This window comes from Dermacentor variabilis, chromosome 7 (assembly GCF_050947875.1).
Source record: "Dermacentor variabilis isolate Ectoservices chromosome 7, ASM5094787v1, whole genome shotgun sequence".
NCBI lineage: Eukaryota > Metazoa > Arthropoda > Arachnida > Ixodida > Ixodidae > Dermacentor > Dermacentor variabilis.
This window is the reverse complement of record NC_134574.1, coordinates 58,417,103-58,438,292: the sequence shown is the minus strand read 5'-3', so window position 1 is coordinate 58,438,292 and position 21,190 is coordinate 58,417,103. Positions and strand designations below refer to the sequence as shown.

Below are 21,190 nucleotides of genomic sequence, written 5' to 3'. Positions count from 1 at the left end.
TGTTATTTCTTTATTGATGAAACGTTTGACATGCGAGTTACACCATGCGCTTTGGCTTAACGAATTTATTTCAATTCCATCGATATACTTTCAGTTCAGTGAGCTGTTGCTGTACAAGAGCCACTTTTTATTAGTGCTGCGAAACGAGAAGGTGTGCGAAAATTCCAACAAATGATATGACTGAATACTTAAAATAATACCAACATCAAGCACCGCTAAAGTGATGGTGATGCTGGCCGTCTTCGCAAGGCAGATGATTCGGACATTGCCATGAGCCATTAGCACGTGCGCACTGGTCACTCCGAAATCTAGTGGACGTGCCAGTGTCAACAGGACGCTGATCTTTCCTCAACGATGTTTGTTGCTAAAAAAATCAAACGCATTTCGCAACGATCAATTGCGCTCCCGCAAATCCGACTGTGTGGTAGTGAATGTGGCTCCTTATAGGTGCCTCGTTTAAAGGTACTGCAGTAGGCAATAGAAGCACCGCTGATGTCATGGCGATGAGCGGCGCTGACCGTCCACGTAGGAAAGGGGGCCGGAATCTAGCCCCGGGCCAGGAGCACATGTAGGCTCGTCACTCCATAGCCGTTTAGACGAGTCGTTATCAGTGTGCCGCTGATGCTTGCTGAAGGGTGTTGTTGCCCAAAAATAGTCAGCAGACTTCGTAGGCACCAAGCACGTGGTGGCAAATCGCCGCAAATTGCGCGGCTACAGGACACAGACGTAAAACTGCGTGTCCGCCACTTGAAAGACAGCTGTAAGTAGGACACGTTATTCGGAACGGCCGCACGCCAAGGAAGCCTACGTTGGCGATGATGATGATGACGTAGATCCGAGGAAGTTGAATAGTGAGTATAATACAGTAATAACGAGAGAAAACGCAACTAACGAACATTCTGTCACCATATTTATACCATATTGCAATTATTGCAAATCTTTATTCAATACACAAGTAACTCATATCGCCCTCAACACAAACCAAATGTTCCGAATAAATCAAGGATGTCCGCACTGGTCGGTGTAAATAGGCCATTGTTTATGACACATTCTTTTATATGCCATTTGGCACCTAGGGACGTGTGCTCGAGCGTGGTCACCCCACACGTGCATTTCGCAATCAGTGAAAGCTGAAAAAAAGAAATAAATGTCTCTCTTGCAATTTGCTTGTTTATTGTAACCCAGAATTTCTTTTATCATGGGGCTACAAGTAGCCTCAGGTGTGGTTTACACCTAATATTAGGGACTTTTCACACCTCATAATGACCTATATGCTACTATTTATTGACCCTAATAGTTAAATCGAAAGGTTATGAGCTAAAGTTATTACCTTGAGAGGCAAATTATATTTGACTTCCTTTGAATGTCACTTTCTAGCTAGTGGACAAGTGAGATTTCTTGAGATAATATTTCGTGGTACGTACTGATACGAACTGCAACTTTCTCTCAATGAAAAACAGTGGGAATCTATTATGAGTTAAAAAGGTCGTGTGAGAAAAAAAAGTATTTCGTCTGCTTCATAATTTGAGGATAAATATGTAAAAAAGTTATAAACATTGTTTGAGTTTACCTAAGACTGACAACATGAAAGCCTTAGGCGTCTACCTTTCCACTCCTCTGGCTGATTCAAACCGTAAGCTATTTGGAGCGCTGTGGGAGCGCTGTGCAACACGCTCCAGTGAAAACCTCGGCGTACATTATTAACTCACGAATCTTGCGATATTAAGCACCTCGTTATTTGTAACGTTTATATTGGCGATAGTATGACTTTAAATTTATTTTGAAGTAAATAGCCCCTTTATTGTCCTGACATAGTGTAAGATCGATGTACCGTTGTTCGTTTAAGAACAATATGTATGGTGCAATACTTAGCAAATGAACTGAAGTGGATCGCCTAACTACACCACAGTCCACATTACGTGGTTATGGTCTGATTATGCCCGCTGGCTCAGTTAATTATTATTAACATTTTTTAAACAGTCCAAGTCCCGCCACCAGCCGGGACGCTAGTTGAATTGTAACTTCGGCGGCAAATTGCTTTCAGAAGTGTAGGATATGTGGCATCTCTGGAAATTGGAGAGTATTCCACTTGTGGGCTTTGCGCTGATTACACATAACGAAGCCTGGGTCACTGAGTAGGTAGTACGTGCAACGTGGTGGAAGCGACGTGGGTGTTCCTGCTTGAGAGTGAATCAACCTGGGAGGCTTCGAAATGTAGGCATTTTTTTTTGTGGCGTTGTCGTGTTTATAAATACACTGGGATTTATAATACCACTTTCGGCTTTGTAATGTAGTGGCACGAACACCACCTCCAAAGCCGGTGAAGAAGAACATGGGTCAAGTACATGTGGCGCGTTAATAGAAAACGCTGAGGCGCTCAACCTGGGCGGCCGGAGAATCGGCCACTCCAGAAATCCCGCGGCACCATGGCTCTCTGGCCTTAATAAGCTGGGCACACCGCGACTTCGTCTTCAGGCTGCCTCTGACATAGTGATAACCGGGGCTGTCATCTTGCGTACGCTATCAAAAACCCAACGTTCGGTTTCGCCTCACGCGATTGTCCAACCCAGTTTAGGCCGATCGCCTGAGCCGAAACCCAAAATCGGCTTTTTGAACGTGTACATGCTCTCGGCCAAGGACAACCGAGCCCAGCCATGTCACCGTGCAGCGAATCTACCAAGGCGAGAATGACGTGACCTGCCGCGGTCCGGCAGGCGTCTCGCGGTTGTAGGGTGTTTGCGAATTCCACATCGACTTTCTGTCAATGTTGCTCATCCCGCTGGACAGCCACTTCCATATCAACAAGCTTCCAGGCTCCGGCTGCATGACAGGCCCCGGCTGCCGCCCCTCTCCCCGGGCCCCATCTTCTACTAAGACTTGCGGGTAGCTGTCCTTCTCATTGCGCCACTTCGAGCGCTAAGTCACAACAGCTATCGCCATTGGAACCGTCGCGTAATTACGCGACATGTCGTCTCACATCGCCAGCGTCCACCCGTATTCATGGCCAAGACGCGCCGGTCCCAGCGTCAAACCTCTGCTCGGTCCTTGAGCCTCCTCCCCATTTTGAAGGCAGCGACGCCACCACTCTCTGCAAGGAATTCACAACGCCAAAAAGCAAGCACTTTCAGCTAGCCTATGGCCTGCCACTCTCCTTTCTTTGACGTTCCCGCAAGCGATCTGCTTTCCGTTCAGGAGCACCTGACTCATCACTGATTCAGAGACTCTTCCACAGGATCCACTAGGCAAAAATTTCTCCCATCGAAGCCACGGCGACGCCACAAGCACAACCTTCACGATGCCTTCAGCAACAACCACAACCCTGATGTTATTTCATGTAGATTTCGCCGGGAGCAGCAGCAGCTGAGTGTTCCAGTCTTCAATGCTTGCACCTTTCAAAGATGTATGGCCTACCAAAATTTTGCAGAAGAGGCAGTGCCTTCCGATTTCTTCAGCCCGAGATTCGCTTCTACGACAACAACGGGAGTGACCAACACTTGCGCAGTCTCCATGCACGTCGCCAGCTGCTAGATGGTCTTCTTTCTGAGCTCCCTCCGTCTTCCATCAGACCCATGAATCTAGGAGAACATCAACGGCCTGAAATCTTGGCACGCGTCAAGAACCGGTCAATACGCCTCAAGTCTGCCTACCGGGTTGCACCGCAACGGGCGAGCTGACGTCTACAATGCAAGACGAGGTCCTCAACCCACAAAAATGTTAGCGGTGTTCCTGCGGCACTGTCTGCACACAGGCGCACACTTGATGCGCGCACGTGTGCGCTATTTCGGCATCCACTGTAAAATCGCGCTACATCCCTCTGTCGTGCAACATTACAAATCTAACCTGTGTTAGAGGCGGATGTGTCCTTTCCAAACGTATTGAAACTTTCTCATACAACATCTTCCCCTGCGACAACCTTAGCCACGATCACGAGAGAGCTTTCCGTACGCTTCACCGCAGCATGGACTTTACGTGAACTTCTTAATGGACGCTACGAACTGCCAATCATGTATATAGGCTAGCAGTCTCTCTTATTTCTATACGCGCTCCTTTTGCGCAAAGTTCAAACGCCCTCCGCACTAGGACTCCGCCATTGAAGCCAGCAGTCAAAGAAACGGAGAAATGTGACTGGTGAGTGCTAGCAGTGGTTCTGGGTTCGGCTGGGCGCTCTTGGGTGTGGCCTTCCAGTACTGGGGCCTGCTGGCGAGGACGTAGGTACCGCAACGTTCCAACAACCTACAGAGGCCGGGAAGAAGAAGTCGGGTCACATGCATGTAGCGCGAGTGTAAAGCACGCTGATGCAAGGGACATTGGTTACGGCGGTATCGGCTGCTCCCGAGATACCGCGGTACCTTGGATGGCCGGCCTAAGTGTTTGCCATAGCGGCTACCTCCTTATGCCGCCTCCCAATATCAAATAGTCCCCCTGACATTGTTTCTACCCGGTAATATATATATACATTTCAAATTTCTTACCATTCTGTGGCAGCAAAAATACGGCGCAATGCTCTTCCGCATCCCAAAAATATAGGGTATAGTCTGTTCCGTGTTTTCCTAAAGCAAAACAGAAAACATCACGGTGTAGTCAGGAATGCTATCATTCACGTGTAACAGGGGCCCTATAACTTAATACTATACAAATATGTTTTTATTACAATCTTCTGACCTCAAACTTATGTACCCGCTGACGAGAGCATCGGGCGGTGACCTGCAGGGTTGTCTGAACAGACCAATAAAACGGTCTCCTCGTTCATAGCAGGTGACTTTTGTTTGCTTGAAAAACGAACAACATTGCCTGCACTGAGCGGCTTGTGTTATCTAATTGGCTGACAAGAGGCGAGAAGCACGCTCAAGTGGAGAAGGATTCGATGAGGCCGAGCCAGTGCACCGAAAATTGATAACCGGATGAAGAGGGTAAAACTAGCGTCTGTGACTCATCCTGCGGTGGCTTGTCGAAAATCGCGGCGGAATGTAACGGAAGCTTAAGAATGACGCTAAAACGGATCCTCAGCAAAGAGGAGTTGGCAGAACAAGGTTGTAAACCTGCCGAATGTTCTCGAAAACGTTACAAGGCCACGCAAAAAGCTTTATTACATGCAAATAAGCCGATGCTCTCCGGCAGAGGCGAGTAGCCAGTGCCGAGAGCCATCTTTTATTCCTTTCGAAAGGGGGCAGCCTGCCGCTATTCAGAAGAAAGTTCAGTTTTGTTGGGCATAATAATGCATCTTTAACCCGTACGCGTCAATTTGACGCGGTTAGTCTTTGCGGTTTAGTGACGTCGCGTGAGAGGCAGGTGAAGTGGGTGCAGGCCGAAAACTTGACCAATGGCCGAGGGCTAATAGCAGAAAGGCGTCGAATCAGAAATAACTATTTTTCTTCTATTCGGTACAGTGATCTATAATCAGAGTGTACACGTCATATCAGATGGGGAAGCTATCGCTGTTTCGATGACGTCACGTAATGGACAAGGGAAGCGTGGATATCCAAAAAGAAATGTTTTTGACCAATCGCGCAGGGCTCATTGGAGAATTGGAATAGAAAACACTGGAATAGTTATAAGTTAGAGCCCCCCATAACTACATATTCCTGCAGATTATAACAGTGCCCTGAGCGGCGCCTTCCAATCAGTGAGCTAGAAAAGATGGCGCAGATCTTCGAGAGCGCCCGTCCCAGTGAATAATAAATTGACATTTGCAGGTATCTCCAAATATCTTGTATTGTGCAGTAGTAGCACTGTGTCATCCGCACATATCCGCTTCTACACAGTTTTGCCTTGTTTGCTGATTGGGGATGTAACAAAAAACAAACCTCCTTGACAATTTTTCAACCTTCCTTCTATTCGCTTGACATAAACAGTTAACAACAGTGCAGGCAGTGGGTATCCTTGCTTCAGTCCTCAGTGAATCTGATCAGCATCATCACATTTCGTGCCTTCCCATACGCCTTCTACTCAGTTGTTACTATATCTCTCACACAGCAGCTCCACGAAATCATCATGTATGCCCTCGTGCTTAAGAATGCCACATAACACTCCCTCGTCTAGGTTGTCGCAAGTTCCCTTTATATGTATAAATGGTATATATAAAGGTTATATGCTAAGCTGTCGGACTTTTTGTGTACTTAGGGCAAAAAATACATTCCTGTAAGCGTCTTTCTGGTATGGACTCAATTTGTAGGTTCCTCGGCGTAGCATACTTTTTATTTGTTCTGAAAGCATTTGTATGGACGAGTCAACAAATTTTCGGTGTGAGCAGCGACACGCAATGTGCCGCGTACATATATATGCATATGTGTTCTGTATGTTTGCCTATACTGCACGTGCAATATAGGTGACACTATTCAGCCAACAAATTTGCTCAGACCAGGTTTGATTTTCTTGACTAAGTTCTTCAGAATTTAAACAAATGATTGCGCGAACAGAAACCATGAAGAGCTTCCTGAACTGGGCGACCCTTCTCGTTAGGCTAAGTGGTCTTAGACAATCTGACCGCGATGTAATTTCATCAGTGCAGCACTTTACAAGTAGCACACTGACGCCAGTGCATAATCACTACATGCCTTCGATTGCTTCTTATCACCTTTAAAAGTGCCAGAGATTTGGGCGCACCGGCGTATAGTTGTGCATTCCGTTGACTGAACGGGAACACTCAAAGCGTCCCAAAAGTTCCCTTTCAAGGGTAACTGCGTTACAATGGGGGAACAGGAGCAGGAGCGCTGCGATGCAATAGCAGAACAGGAACATTGTAGAAACGTCCAGAGCGTTCGACGGTAAAGCCGAATTACAAAGAAGTGACTTAAGCCATATCCTTTCAGTTACGTTGCGTTCCCACCGTTTTGTTTGAGTGTGTAGGAGTAATGGGCGGCTGAGAAGCGAAGGCTGCGCGACAATCACCGCAGGAACGTACACAAGCTTGTCACGTGGCACACATTTGCCCCCTCGCCTGCTCTCTGTGAGCATTGAGCTTTTGAATGGGGTAGCAAGGAGTTGCACCCTCTCTGCGCTACTGACCTGCTCCTCTCTGGCTGTCGCCTCCGCTCGCGTTCTGCCTATGGAATGCGCAATATGAATACCGTCCGAAGTGTTAAAAGGAAGCTTTAGCTCTGGCCCAACACCGGCGCGGCCGATTCAAATACATGTAAAACGCAAAAACGTTTTTCTGAGATAACCCCTGGACCAATTTTAATGCAATCTGTTGCATGTAAGAGAGAAAGTTGACTTGTAGTGATTGTTGGAAGCGGAATTTTGATTTACGTCCTGAATTTTGTTACAAGAATTTTCAAATATTCGAAAGTTGGAAAAAGCATGAAGTTTACAAATTCCTAGCTCTGCATCAAAAACAGATATCGTGGTTCGGTAAACGACATCCATTAGACCATTGAAAGCGGACAAATTCGGTATGCAATTTGATATCTTACATGAATATGCTACGTTGTTTACAAGGGTTCTGCAAAAGATGCATTTATATATTACTAAATATTTCTAGGTTCATGTGTAAAATACCAATTTTGTCCGCTGAGCTAAAGCTTCCTCTTAAGAGGAAGCTTTAACTCAGGTGTTCCTATCTAAATACATGTAAACGAGAATTCCTTTTTCTCGGCAACCACTGCACCAAATTTGATGCAGTTTGTTGAATTTAAAAGAAAGCTTAAAATGTAGTGACTGCTGGTTTCGAGCGTTTGAGTTAGGTCGCCAATATTTTAATAAAGTGGCACAAATAGAAAATTTGCAGTAAACGACGCTATCAAGTTTACAACTCCGTAACTCAGCAACGAAAAAGGATAATACCATTGTGTGAATTGCATCTAATAACACATCTAAAGCGAACAAAATTGATATGGTACACATGAATCACAAACAATTTAATAACACGGAAATACAGCTTTTGCAGAACCCTTGTAAACAACGTAACAAATTCACGAAGGATGTAAAATTACAAATCGAATTGGTCCGCTTTCAAATATCTAATCGATGCCGTTCATAGAACCACGATATCTGTTCTTGATTCAGAACTATGAATTTATGAACTTTGTGCTTATATTTTTTTCAAACTATGGGATTTTTAAAAATCTTTAAGAACATCTCAGGCCTTAAATCGAAATTTCGCTTCCAACAGTCACTACAATTTCACTTGCTCTCTCAAGTTCAACACATTCCACTAAGATAAGTCTGGGATTATTTCAGAAAAATGTTTTTGCGTTTTACATATATGTGAATAGGCCGCGTAAGAATTGGGCCCGAGCTAAAGCTTCCTATTAAGGCGTAACGCTAAGCCATGATGGCGGTGGTGGTGGTAGTCAAGTTGCAACTCATTGGAATAGCCAGAAATTGTTCCGCCTGAGCTTCCTATGAATTGAGATCAGTGGTGTGTCACCCCTTATCTCAACTAATAGGGCCGCTCTGGCTATCATTATCAGTATCTCGCCCTTAGAGTAACCGTACATTTTGTTCCATCCACATTGAGAACGCTGATTTTCTTACTTGCAAAGAAATTCTTATAACACTGATGCAACTGTTGTTTGTGTGCTTGAGCTAACCTTATCCTTATCACATTTGCGTTTGAAGATCAAGTCCATCTTGCGTTCACGCAATCGAATAGGGAATTCATTGATTTAAATCGCTTGCTCTATGGCGACAGTTAGCTGTCCTTGTTCTGTAGACTTAGCTGTTTTTATCTGTTCTAGGATATCATGTGTTCCGGCTGCAATGTTATTAAGGACAATTTATCCGGCCCCTTTTTTCGTAAAATATTTCTACGTGTTTTTTGATCTCTCGGCCTTGTTGCTGGATCGGGCTGAATCTCGACTAAGCTTTTTTTGCTGTCAAATCTTTCCCTAACACCTTCTCCAGGGTACTGCAGCACATCCTCTTTGTCAAAGATATTGCGGTGGAAGCCCTTTCTTGCCGTTTGCAAACATTTAGTCGGAGTGGCTATTGCTTTTATGTGGTTTTATTATATTTTTTGTGTACCTTTGCTTCTTTTGCGAGTGTCATGTACTCCCCATTAATTTCCACACTTATTTTTCTAACACACTTCTAATAATAATAATAATAATATTTCGGGTTTTACGTGCCAAAACCACTTTCTGATTATGAGGCACGCCGTAGTGGAGGACTCCGGAAATTTTGACCACCTGGGGTTCTTTAACGTGCACCTAAATCTAAGCACACGGATGTTTTCGCATTTCGCCCCCATCGAAATGCGGCCGCCGTGGCCGGGATTCGATCCCGCGACCTCGTGCTAACACACTTCTACTGCACTATTTTCAATCCTTGGTACTTGTTTTGTCGGGTAATTCTTCTTCATGTGAATGCAAGCTTCTCTATTCTACCTAGATGCCTGCTTACGCTCTTTTATAGCTTGCATATTTTCTCTTTCTACCAATCACGCGCTGTAACCATTACACTCCTATAAATGTTAGCTTCTCTGTTCTCCCTAAATGGCTGCCTACGCTCTTTTATAGCTTGCTTATTTTTTATTTGTACCATTCACGCGCTGTAACCTTTACACTCCTGTAAATGTTTGCTGTGTTTGTCTCATCCCCACTGCGTTAGTTCTACAGTTCCATATACGCACAGAGATTGACAGTAGAAAGCTCCTATATTTTCTTTTAGTGCTTTTTGAGATGTCTGCTATTTCCTTTTTATATATATTTAAACATCCTGTTACGACTGGCTGCAGTATCGGTTTGCTACTACTCTGCTGCTATTGATAATATAATCTCAGGTACTTCTACGCTTATCATCTCTACTAAGGCTATCTCTTTAATGTTGAAGGTTGTAATTTGGTCTGGTTGTTTCTGCATCGTTTCTAATGCTATAGCAAAGTCGATGCATTCCATCATTGCTACAGTATCTCCATATGAATCTTATGCGACCTGTAAACTACGATAATTTTCAGTTCATCACAGAGATCCAGTATTAGGCACAATTGAGATCCCCATGTTTGTGTAAATCCTACATGCGGGCATTCATGTCTCCAGCTAATACCACCTGGCTATATTTCCTTAACTCGTCACTCAACTAACGCAATCAATACATTCTCTATATTTATCTCTGCTATCACTGCCTGGTCATTAGTAAGCTATTCCCAGCCACGTCTTCTATTGCGATAGCAATTATATGGCCACTCCAAGCGTACTTCTTCCGTTGACGATACCGTGAGCTTCCGTATAAAGCCAAGGGCGATAACACCGTCGCTGCGCGCCCTACGCTGCCCGTGAGAGTGAAAGCGTGCGAGGGAAGCTGATGATCGCGGCTCAATTTCGCCCGCGCTGAAGAGACGAAAGTGGGCAGAAAGCCGCCGTCTTCCGTTGCGCGTGAGGCACCCATTGGTTCGAGGCGCCGGCCGGAGGAGAGGGAGCAGGGAGGCGTTCTAATCCGGCTGCAACTGTGCATGCGACGGCTATTCGCCATCACATGGGGCTGGCTAGGTGCGTCGGTGGCTCGTAACTATGTGCAGGCTCTGTTTGGCTGAAGCCATATACAGCACGAAGGTCACTTCGTTCGCTGCTGCTGCCGCGTTTCCTCACGCGAGCGTGTTGACAGCAAGTGTTCTTGGTAAGCGAGTGTGATGCGTTCGTGTTTGCTTGTGCGCGCGTGACACTATACTTGTTAATTTAGTTGATATATCCATGTTTACAAGATTATATTGCCGATAAAAATACTATCCTTGATTTTCTTCCTAATGGCCGCAAATTCTTAAAAGATCCTTACATGTCTCTTTTACCCTTTGATACTTCATGTGTTGCCTAAGAACATGGGTATGACTCCCCGTTTCCAGGACCCACTCGTTCTTTTACACTTTTCCCATACCAAAAAGTGCACAACACGTGGCTGCTCGAGCACTCATAGAGGCGTTTGCGTAAAGGCTTATACTAATAGCTTGATCATTCAGCTCGTTTTGTATTTCTAGCCATTTATGCAGTTTGCGATGACAACGCAGCATGTTTTTATAAAAAATCTTAGGCTCTTTAATAAAGCGAAGCTTTCCTTTCAGAATACGTCTACTTTCCGACTGCTGCTGCTGCTACTGCTGTATGGCACCCCTCGTCGGGGTGTGTGTCGGAGCGTTTGTATACATGTCAGGAGCGCGGCGGAGAGTAAAGCTCCGCGAGAAACTCGTTTGTACTCTTGCGCCGCGTTGAATGTGCACAGTGCCCTCTGGAGCTCCTGGGCATTGCCAATTAGCTTCTTCACAGCTGTAATTAACCATGACCCCGCAAAAGCATGCCTGAAATTTCAGCGCTTACCTTTCAGTTAACGTGCAAGTCACGAGCGAAGGTAAATAGAATGGCAGAGAGGACGCTGGAGAGGAGGCACAGAACTGATAAAACATATGAAGTCGCGAAACGAGTAAGAGCCATGGGACTCTTCGTAGCTGTTCCTATGCAAGGGGGCGCGGAGATGGGAGATTAGTATAAGGTGACGTGAGAACGTAAGGAAAGGCGGCTACTATTGACATGACAGGGTTTACGGGTAAACGGTATAAGTTTAAGCTTAAGGTACCGTATGGTACGTTTCTGCTATTTATGAGAATTAAATACTATGCCAATACGTCAAGTGGACAACGTAAGAAAAGCGTGCGGAAGCAGACCCACATTAAAGCGTCCCGTAAGGCCACGGCGACAGTACGGAGTTAGTCCCAAGTGAAATCAACACTTTTTTGCCCTTTCTGCGGTAGCTTTGCGGCTATGCCATTGTTGTAGGTTGTGAGTTGGATCCTCACCGCGCCAGCTGAATTTCGACATGGGTGAAATAAAAGAAACGCTCGTACACTTAGTATTAGAGGATACGTTAGAGAGCACTACGGTGCCAGAATTAATCAGAAGTCCGCCACCACTGCATCGCTCATAATCCGATGGTGGATTTCGCACGTACAGCCCCATAATGCAGTAGAGTTTATTACATCTGCCTGAATTCAATTGAAGTATAATACTTATGCCCCGATGCGATCTTCCCTGTGAGGCAATGACAATACCAAACAGCCTGAGAGGTTATGAAGTATGGCGCACAGCAATGCCTGAAGCAGACACATCTCTCTTTGTGTTCTGTGTACTATGCAAATAGCACTGGTACATGCAAGGTTGGGGTTAACAGCAACTCAGTACTTTCGTGTTGGAACAAAAGCTGCAGAAGGTAAATAAGCGCGGTCAACATCACCACTAATTATCGACCATTAACGCGAAGAGCACTGAAAGCTTGGCTGATATCGAGTCGCACAGTGTGTGGGATCCGAATATTGTGATTTCTCTTTTCTAGACTTCTGGTGTTTTCATTTCGCTCTCTGCCTGTGTGCTGCAGCACTGAAAGCATATTCTTGCTTACTTATTGTCCGAGGCACACCTGACTGTCTGTGCAGCACACTTATGTTCTACCGGTGTTGCTAGACACTCGCTGAAATGGATCCCGTTATATACGAAGCGCCGTCGTGACCTGTATAATGCACTTTCAGATTATTGTCAGTGACTATAATTATGATTCCCTCACCTAAATTCCAAATTTATCTGTTTCTTGCAGGCACAGACCTTTCAATTTTCTATCCTTCCCTTTCTACAGGATGTCATCACGAGCACTGCAATTTGCGCTGCCTCCAATTTACAACCACTTAAGCAGCTTCATTCTCGGTTTACTCCTCGCATTTTAACCACGAGGGTTCGTTCCATTTAGATGTTCTACAAGTATTGCTTGTCCTTCGCTATCATTCTCCAAACCTCTTTCCCAAAAAACTCACTTGTCTAGAGTTGCTCGTGTTCACATGCTCCCTCTTACCGGAGGTTCTACATTATGCATGTTGGCGCTCCCAAAAAATAAAAATTTACGCGGCTTTTCCTCGTCTCTGGAAGCTCTACCTGAAGCCGTGATTGCCTCCTCCATATTCTAAGCTCATCTTTCGCATTGTTTTCGACTTCTGCTGCCGATGCTTCAGGGGTAGTCTCTTCATGACCATCACGGACGTGTCTGCTGCTGCTTAACGGCATGCCAGTTTCAGCTTCTTAGTGTTGTCCTGTGGGAGCAAGCCATCTTCGTGGTGTTCGCTTCGTGGCGTCCTTCATTGCTCAGCGCAATGACGCCCCTTGCCTTCATTCCTTCTTTAGCTAGCTTATCTACCACCGTCATCTGTGTCTGCTCGCTCCAGAGTTCACGTTGTAGTTTCCCAACCAGCTTCACTAGCTTATCGTTCTCCTGCTCTAAATGGTGTCGTCCTAGACATCTTACAGACACACATCCTACATCAAAATCAACCCTATCAGCCTCACCTACCGACTTAAACCGAGTTTCTTTAGCGCGACGCTCGCTTTCCGTACAAGGGAAGTTTGAGTTTCTCTTACCTGCCATTATTGTGTACAACAAAGCATTCGTATAAAAATAATCCTACTTTCGAAAACCGAAAAAAAATGTTTTACCGTTTTCTTTCTCGGCGTAACCTTGTCTAACCTAGTAGAAATAATTATCCGCCCCCCAAAAAAGTGATGGATGATTACAGTACGCCTTATGCGAAATTTCAGCACAGCTCGACCAGTGCTTTCATTTCGCCATATGTTGAGGCAAGCAACTTTAGAGTGAAGTCACCACAGCGACTGGCAGTGAGCCAGTGCCGTCGGCGCCTCCGCCGAGGGAAGGCAGGATGGGAATGCTGTCATGATAGTGGCACTGAAGCCAGCGGCCAAAGAACAAATTGTCGAATGCGCCTGCAGTCACACAAGTGCATTCACGCGGTTATGCCTAGGGAAGATGACGAGCAGGCGGCGGTAGAAGACGATGGCGTGATGACGTTCGCGTGGTTGAGTCGAGGGATGCTGACACTGAAGACCACAAAGGGGCGCCTAAAACCTGCGCTTCAAGAATTGCGGCCGACCTTATCTCACAATTAGTGTCAATGATAATGAGATTAGTGTTCGAGCAATCTAGCGAAATGCCGTATTTCTAAAGCCGCGTTTTAGAGGGTGAACTCCACCAAATTTTAGGACATTTAATCAACACCAAAGGCTGTAATGCAGAAGCTCTAAACAAGATAGGTGCAAAGGCGAAAAATATACTAAGAGCCACCACTATAATCACAAGCAAACGGGGAGGACTCAAGGAGGACAACCTACTCAGGGTCTTCCAAGCTTTGTTATCGGTCATATTGCTTCCACGGCACCGTTCCTCAAATGGGGAAAATTGAAAAGAACAAACTCGACATCAGGTCCAGCGTCAAAAGAATACTCGGTATTTCAGAGTCCGCTAGCACGGTAAAACTACGCGAACTCGGAATCCACAACATCACAGCCGAATTAATCGAAGCACAACTTATTGCACAGATCTCCAGGTTTTCCTCAACTAAGCCGGGCATTAAGATTCTTGATGAAGATGGTATATTCCCTATACATGGACGGCTCAACAGATACCTCCTGTCTAAATTAGCCCAAGAAGGTATAAAGGTAGAGTCCGTACCGAGGAACATCCACTCGATATATAACGAAAGTCGCAGAAAAGCGCGGGCTGTAACCACGCTTCGACGAATCGATCTTTATGGGGCAGATACATTCTTCATCGACGCCGCGAAATATGGCAGTGAAGACACCTTTGCAATCTTGGTCGCTGAGGCACTTATCTCCGCCGCGTCAATCTACACCATACACGCGGCTGAGGCGGAGGAAACCACGAAAGTTTTGACTCTTCAAGGTGCAAAAGGCCCGACGACCATTTTCTCCGACTCGCGCACGGCGGTCAGGGCTTTCTCGTTCACTCTAGTTTCAAAAAACGCAGCCAGCATCGTCAACAGGTCTTTTCGTAATACTACAGGCGAAGAAAGTGGAGGTCATAGCGTAGCGTGGTTCCCGGCCCACGTGAACGATATAGAAAACCAAGCGGGTTGCAACTCTAACAAATGGGCCAACTGCCTGGTGCGTGAAGTCACTAACCGCGCCCGAACTAAGGCTCCCACAGGATTGCCCCTTCAAAGGTCATCGTATGACCTATCACGAAATTTAATCGCATTGCAGACACAGCAGAAGGAAATTCCGTCCCCCCAGCCAGAAACAGAACAGGGCTCCGGCCGTTATTTTCAGACTCTTGCAGACGAGATGCTACCTCACTCCCAGAGCGCATAGTTGGATAGGACCCAACTTCCCGCAGTCGCGCTCCAAATGCCGTCACGGATGCTGCTTCTTCGACCACCTGCTCTGGCTGTGCCCGTACAACGCGGGCTCCGACCTTCAATACAAGACCAAGTGTGGCGCCTTGCTGAAGAGCTCGGAATGCGCGCATCAAGTACAGGCCGTCCAGGGGGCCCGAAACGTCGCAGATTCACCACCTCCCTGTCCCGTCATGGGCGGAGCCACCAACTTCATTGAGGAGCCTTCGGGTTCCCCTAATCAAGTTGCTCAGGACACTCCACCAAAATTCTTGTCACTGTCACTGTCACATTGCCGCACATAACCTCCGACGCATGCGCATCTTCAACTCCACCCAAGACATTTGCATCGATAACACCTCGAAAATACATTGCCGCATGAAAACAACGGACGCTTGCGCAGCTTGTACTCCTCCTAAGACCCGTGCATCAATGTCAGCTTTATTAATCACCTTTTACCTACCTGATAGGCAAGCACGTTCCTTGTTGGTTATACACAAGTACGTATCAGTCATACAATTTTTTTCCTGATTTACAATGTGGAAGGCTTTTAAGATTTTGTCTTACCCCTCCCGAGTATTGTCACATGATCAAACAGTGGCTCACATTTTGCACTTCTTGCAGCGGCGGTAATGAACTGCCGAATTGATTCCCTGGACCACGCTTAAGAATGTGTCATATTGTTTCAGGCGCTTATTAACACACCTACCTGTATGGGCTATATATACTTTACCACAAGCCAACGGAATGCGATAAACAACCCCAGACTTACCCTCAATAAAGGGTGTCATGTGTTTCATTTTACAGGCCCCTCTCTTTCTCCCCTCGTTTCCACTCCTCGCGCCCAAGCTAGCCAGTTTTCAGGGTGCGTAAATTCAACGCTTACACCTTGCCTTTCCACCACCTTCTTAAAGCTGCGGGAGATTTTATGAATGTATTGCATTACTTCTATTTGCTTTCTTCGCTCTGATGTCGGCGACTTCTGGCCTGCGAGCCCCTTCACTTTTCGTAACCCAGCTTCAGCAATAGCACTAGTGACCGAAAGAGGGAAACCTGTTGCCAACAACCTCTGAACCTTCCGTTTCAGCCGACATGCCATGGGCTGGCAGCTGCTCTTCTGCACTCAGCCCAGAAAGCGTGCAACCGCTACACCCCTCTTGAACAGTTTAGACGGATTATAATGATCCGGCATTACTGCTTTTTTAGTCCGGGCTGAAAACATCCTGCAGATACGGCCATTGTTGTGGACGGTTTGTTCTAAGTCTAGGAAACTAATGCGTTTGTTATCCGGCAGTTCATAGGTGAAAATTTAACCGCAAGAGCATTCCTTAAAAGCAGGTGAAACACCCTGTGCTATACTATCTGCAAGGTTCCCTGGTGAAAGCCTTAAAAAGATAAAAGATATCGTTAACATTTCTAAACACACGGACCACATGATCCTTGTTCAAGGACGTGACAATCAGGTTGTCACTTTTTGCCAGGAAAATACTGCATAGCACTGGGGCCACGCTAGACCCAATACAAATATCGCACGCCTAATGCAAAGCTGTGGGATCGTTTCCAACCTGCGGCAAGTTGTTTTTTCAACCACTTTCATTGCCATTAATTTGTTAATTCCTTTATTTCATTTTTTAACTAAAAGTAATTTTCCTTCGTTGTCCTTCGTGTCTTTCTTAGTTCGCTTCTCATGGCATTTTACGGAGGGGTAAAACTAGATGCCAACGGGAAACGTTAGAAGCTTTTCACATTGGAAATGAGAAATAAAATCGTATGCGTGATACGCCTTTGTGCTTAATAAATGAGCAACGTGATTTCGTATAAGGTAGGTAACAGGTGATTAAATAATTCACATTGATGAGCGGCTCTTGGGAGGAATACAAGCTGCACAAGCGTTGGCTGTTTTCTTGCGGCACTGTTTTCTCCATATGTTAATGATGGACATCTCCTGAGAGGAGCTGTATACGCGCATGCGTTGGAGGCTATGTGCGGCAATGTGAAATACAATGGAGTACAGTTGAAAATCCAGGGTCCGTCCGTGTCTAACCCATTTTCTTTGCATTCGCGTCCCTTGTGTTTCGCTGTTACCCCCTTTTTGAACTTCATCATGCACCAACTGGCCCAAAAGCTTGCGCTAATGCACGTTACTGAAGTAATCATAGTGGTAAAATAACAGCGTGACCATGGTGTAGTGTAGTGGCCACAGTGCGCCAGGCGCAAACGGGTGACGAACGAGGTGTGGACGGAGGCAACACGGATGGTCACGCAGCGCGTGCAGCTGAGGGTCTTTCATCTAGGCCCGACCTAGATGTTTCTAGTCCACAGTTGATGTAGAAGTTCCGAGGGAGGTCATGCGGAATAGTAAATCAGCTGCCTCGTTTTCAGTGCCTTTGATGTGCCGTATATCTGTAGAAAATTGGAATATATAGGCCAGTTGACTAATTCACGTGTGACGTACTTGGAAGAGTTTGTACGGAAGACATCTGACAGCTGGTCGCCCTCAAGTTGAATCACCCGGAGGAGGAGTCGGTTACGTCTCAAAATAGCGATGAGCACTTCATAGACGTTTTCCTCGAGGCAGTCCTCTCACCAGCGCGGCCAGACGGCGACGGGCCCAAATAGACTGCGAAGCACACGGGAGCTCAGTTGAGGCGACAAGAGCCGCCACCCTCCATGCACTCTGTAACTACCACGAAGTCCGCTCTACCTCACCCTGATAAGCTGATCATCACAGATAGCCCACTAATTGGTTAAAGGAGTCAACTTCGAAGGCTTCTGTGTAAACTGCGTGGACTAGAGAATAGGTTGCGACCTATTAGGGGGCGATGGTACAACATTTGAGGCGGAGTCGTGTGAAATCATTGGTTCGACGATTGTGATTGCCCGAGACACAGGCATCATATTTCCTAGTCTAACGACTTAGGGAATTGAACAGCTTTAAATGCGGACACCTTTGGCAGAGCAACGTGTCCTGACGTCTGCTGACATGTGTGTCCTGACGTGTCCTTATATGTGCTCACACATGTATTAAACTCCGACGTTTATAGTTCTCTTGCATGGAGTGCGCTTCCATATCTGGAGCCAGTGTAAATAATTGAAATAAACCCTTTTTCCATAGCTCATACTCCCGAACGTACTCACCACTGTGCCTGAAGGATTTCTGGCCTTTATGCTACCCCCCAGTTCTTTAAGCGGACCTGTAAAACAGAGCTTCCCATTTCATGCTCTCGCTGTATCTCGGTTCACGTGCGAGATAATAGTCGCAGAATAATTTTGTGAGGTTATTTCCAGACCTGCTTTTTCATCGCAATGTGCAGAATTTGATATTTCAGTAGCGTTAGCTAGGCAAAAAATTACTGCTTGCTACTGGGCCCAACATCCCCAATTAGATCGTACTTTCACATTAAGCGAGCTTCAATGTGCAATTGCATCATGTCGCCAAACGTCTGCTGCTGGGCTGGACGGCATTACGTCAAATATGCTAAGAAACCTCGGACCAACAGGTACAAATGCTTTCTTAGACATATATAATATTCTTTGGATAGAGGAAACTGTATCCGACTCTTTGAAAGTGGCTCTGATCATACCAAATTTAAAACCGGGTAAGACGCCCTTGTGCCTTCAGTCCTTCCGCCCAGTTAGCTTGACAAGTTGTTTATGCAAAGTAATGGAGAAAATGATTGACGCGCGACTTCAATGGTGGTGTAATGAAATGGATTTGTTGTCCAACTATTTAGTAGGTTTTAGGAAACATGGATGCACAATGGATAAAAATATTAGATATTGTAACCTGTGTTGAACACGGGCGTGCACGTGGAAACATGACGATAGCGGTATTCCTAGACATCAAGAGGGCATTTGACACTGTTAGTCAAGTTCATGTTCTCCTAAGTATGTTGGAACTTGGACTGTCTGGCAGTTCCTTGCGATGGATTTCTGAATTTTTATCAGGTCGCAAAATATTTCTTCAAACGGGTGAAGGAAAGAGTGCTGAATATGTTGTCAAACAGGGAGTACCACAGGGAAACGTACTCAGCCCCTTTCTTTTTAACTGCATCATAGCTGATTTAGCAAGTAGACTGCCATCACAGTTAAAATTTTCTTTGTATGCAGATGATGTGTGTATTTGGACATCTGCTTCTAATGCTCAACTACTTCAGATGGCATTGCAAGACGGCACAAATATCATTAACGAATTTTTGAGACAGAGAATAATGGTTCTATCACGCGCAAAAATAGCTGTATTGCCCTTCAATCGTAGGCAGTTAAAAAATTCACCCTTAATCTGGAAGGACGCTCTCTAATGATTGTCACACAGCATCAATTTCTTGGCATTATACTTGATAGGCAGCTATCCTGGACATTCCACAAAAGAAATCTCGAAAACGAGGCCAATGCCATAATGACTGTACTTTGTAGACTCGCAGGCACATCATGGGGTGGATCAGTACCGTCCATGCTGAGTGGTTACAATGCCTTAAAACGAAAAAAAAATTGTGTATTCCACGCCAATCTTACACGGACATTCCCACAAGTCAGAAGAGCCACTTCAAATACTTTTAGCTAGAAAACTACGCATATGTCTAGGAGTTCCACGGGCGATTTCAGCTCTCTTGTAATAGCTGAGGCTCGCCAATTACCATTTCCAGTTATGCGAACTACAGAAACATGCCGACATCATTTTTGGCTTCAAACACAGCATGAAAGTCATCCATTGGCTCTAGACATAATGCAGCGAACGAGATCAAAGTTATGTTGATTAGAAATTCGAGGAAATCTTCACAGATTGCCAAGAAGTGAATTTTGGAACTCAGACATCGAATATCCTACATGGCTGCTTACACTTCCAATAATCGAATTGTCAGTAGACGGCATATTCCGAAAAAGAGACATGTTCATTCAAGCTGCTCAACAGCTAGCACTTTACCAGATATATATGCGGTATTCAGGATACACAAACGTCTACACAGTGGCTCCAGTACCTCAACGTCTTCAACTTCATCAGTCATTATACCGCACCTCAACAAACAAGAATATTTTAAGTTATCTAGTGCGACTTCGTCCACAACGGCTGAACTGTTCGCAATCCTACGTGCCATAAAATTTATATTGTGAGTAAGAGATGCGCAAGAATGGGTAATTTTCAGCGATTCACAGGCGGCTCTAACATCACTCTGCAGCACAAAAGGGAAAACATTCAGTGATAGTATAATATACAAGGCACTTAAAAACCTCACAAAGGCAAGCGCAGCGGAACAAGCACTAGGATTTCAGTGGATACCAAAGCATTGTGTCATTCCTGGCAACACAGCAGCCGATGAAGCAGCGCGACAAGCACACCTCAAAGATGAAGTGGTTCCGCTCCCAATATCAGAGAATGAGTTACGCTGCATTATAAAGACAATGTCTTTCAAAATGTTTACAAACACATGGTTTGACCAGAATTGCAAGAGTACGGAATTATACCATATTCATCCGTTCATTGAATTCAAATTTTCATGATCATTAGACAGAACTATAGAAACCCTTATTCATCGATTAAGGCTAGGCACTGCCTACACAAACCATTTCTTACACAGAATTGGCCGTGCGCAAACCCCCGAATGTGATTGTGGATTTGTAGACGAAGATTTATATCCCCTCTTTCTAGATTGCCCACGTCACGACACACCAAGATGCCGACCTAAATCAACCCTAATTAAATAAGACCGCAGACCTTTCAGTTTAAAGAAACTATTGGGTCCTTGGCCAACAACGTCATTGCTGAAGAGCGCTTTAAGAGCACAAAATACTCTTCTTGAAGACAGCGGCATTGTTGGACGTTATTAACGCTTTCATTGTTCCTTTCATTTCATTGTGGCTGTATATATGCATGTATCTGTAAATTATGTTATGTTGGCTGTTTTGCTGTGACTATAAGTGATAATGCATTTACACGATGAATGTACCGTCCGCTGACTAGAGTCTGTGTCGTCAGGCGACAGTATCATTTGTATTTTTGAGACTTTTATCTACATAACCATGGAGCTTGCATATTATATGTAGCATCTGTTTATTACGTCATAGTCTTTCTGTCAAAAC

At 45.3% G+C, this 21,190-nt stretch overlaps 1 long non-coding RNA gene across 1 annotated transcript in view; it reads right to left on the bottom strand.

The window, feature by feature from the left end:
• Positions 1 to 922: 922 nt before the first annotated feature.
• LOC142589061 (uncharacterized) overlaps positions 923 to 21,190 on the bottom strand; it is a 72,242-nt gene continuing 51,974 nt past the window's right edge. Inside the window, exons 4-5 of the long non-coding RNA XR_012829807.1 lie at positions 4,473 to 4,550; positions 923 to 1,130 (exon numbers count right to left, since the gene is read on the bottom strand). This is a non-coding gene — a long non-coding RNA (uncharacterized LOC142589061). The remainder of the gene's footprint in view (positions 1,131 to 4,472; positions 4,551 to 21,190) is intronic.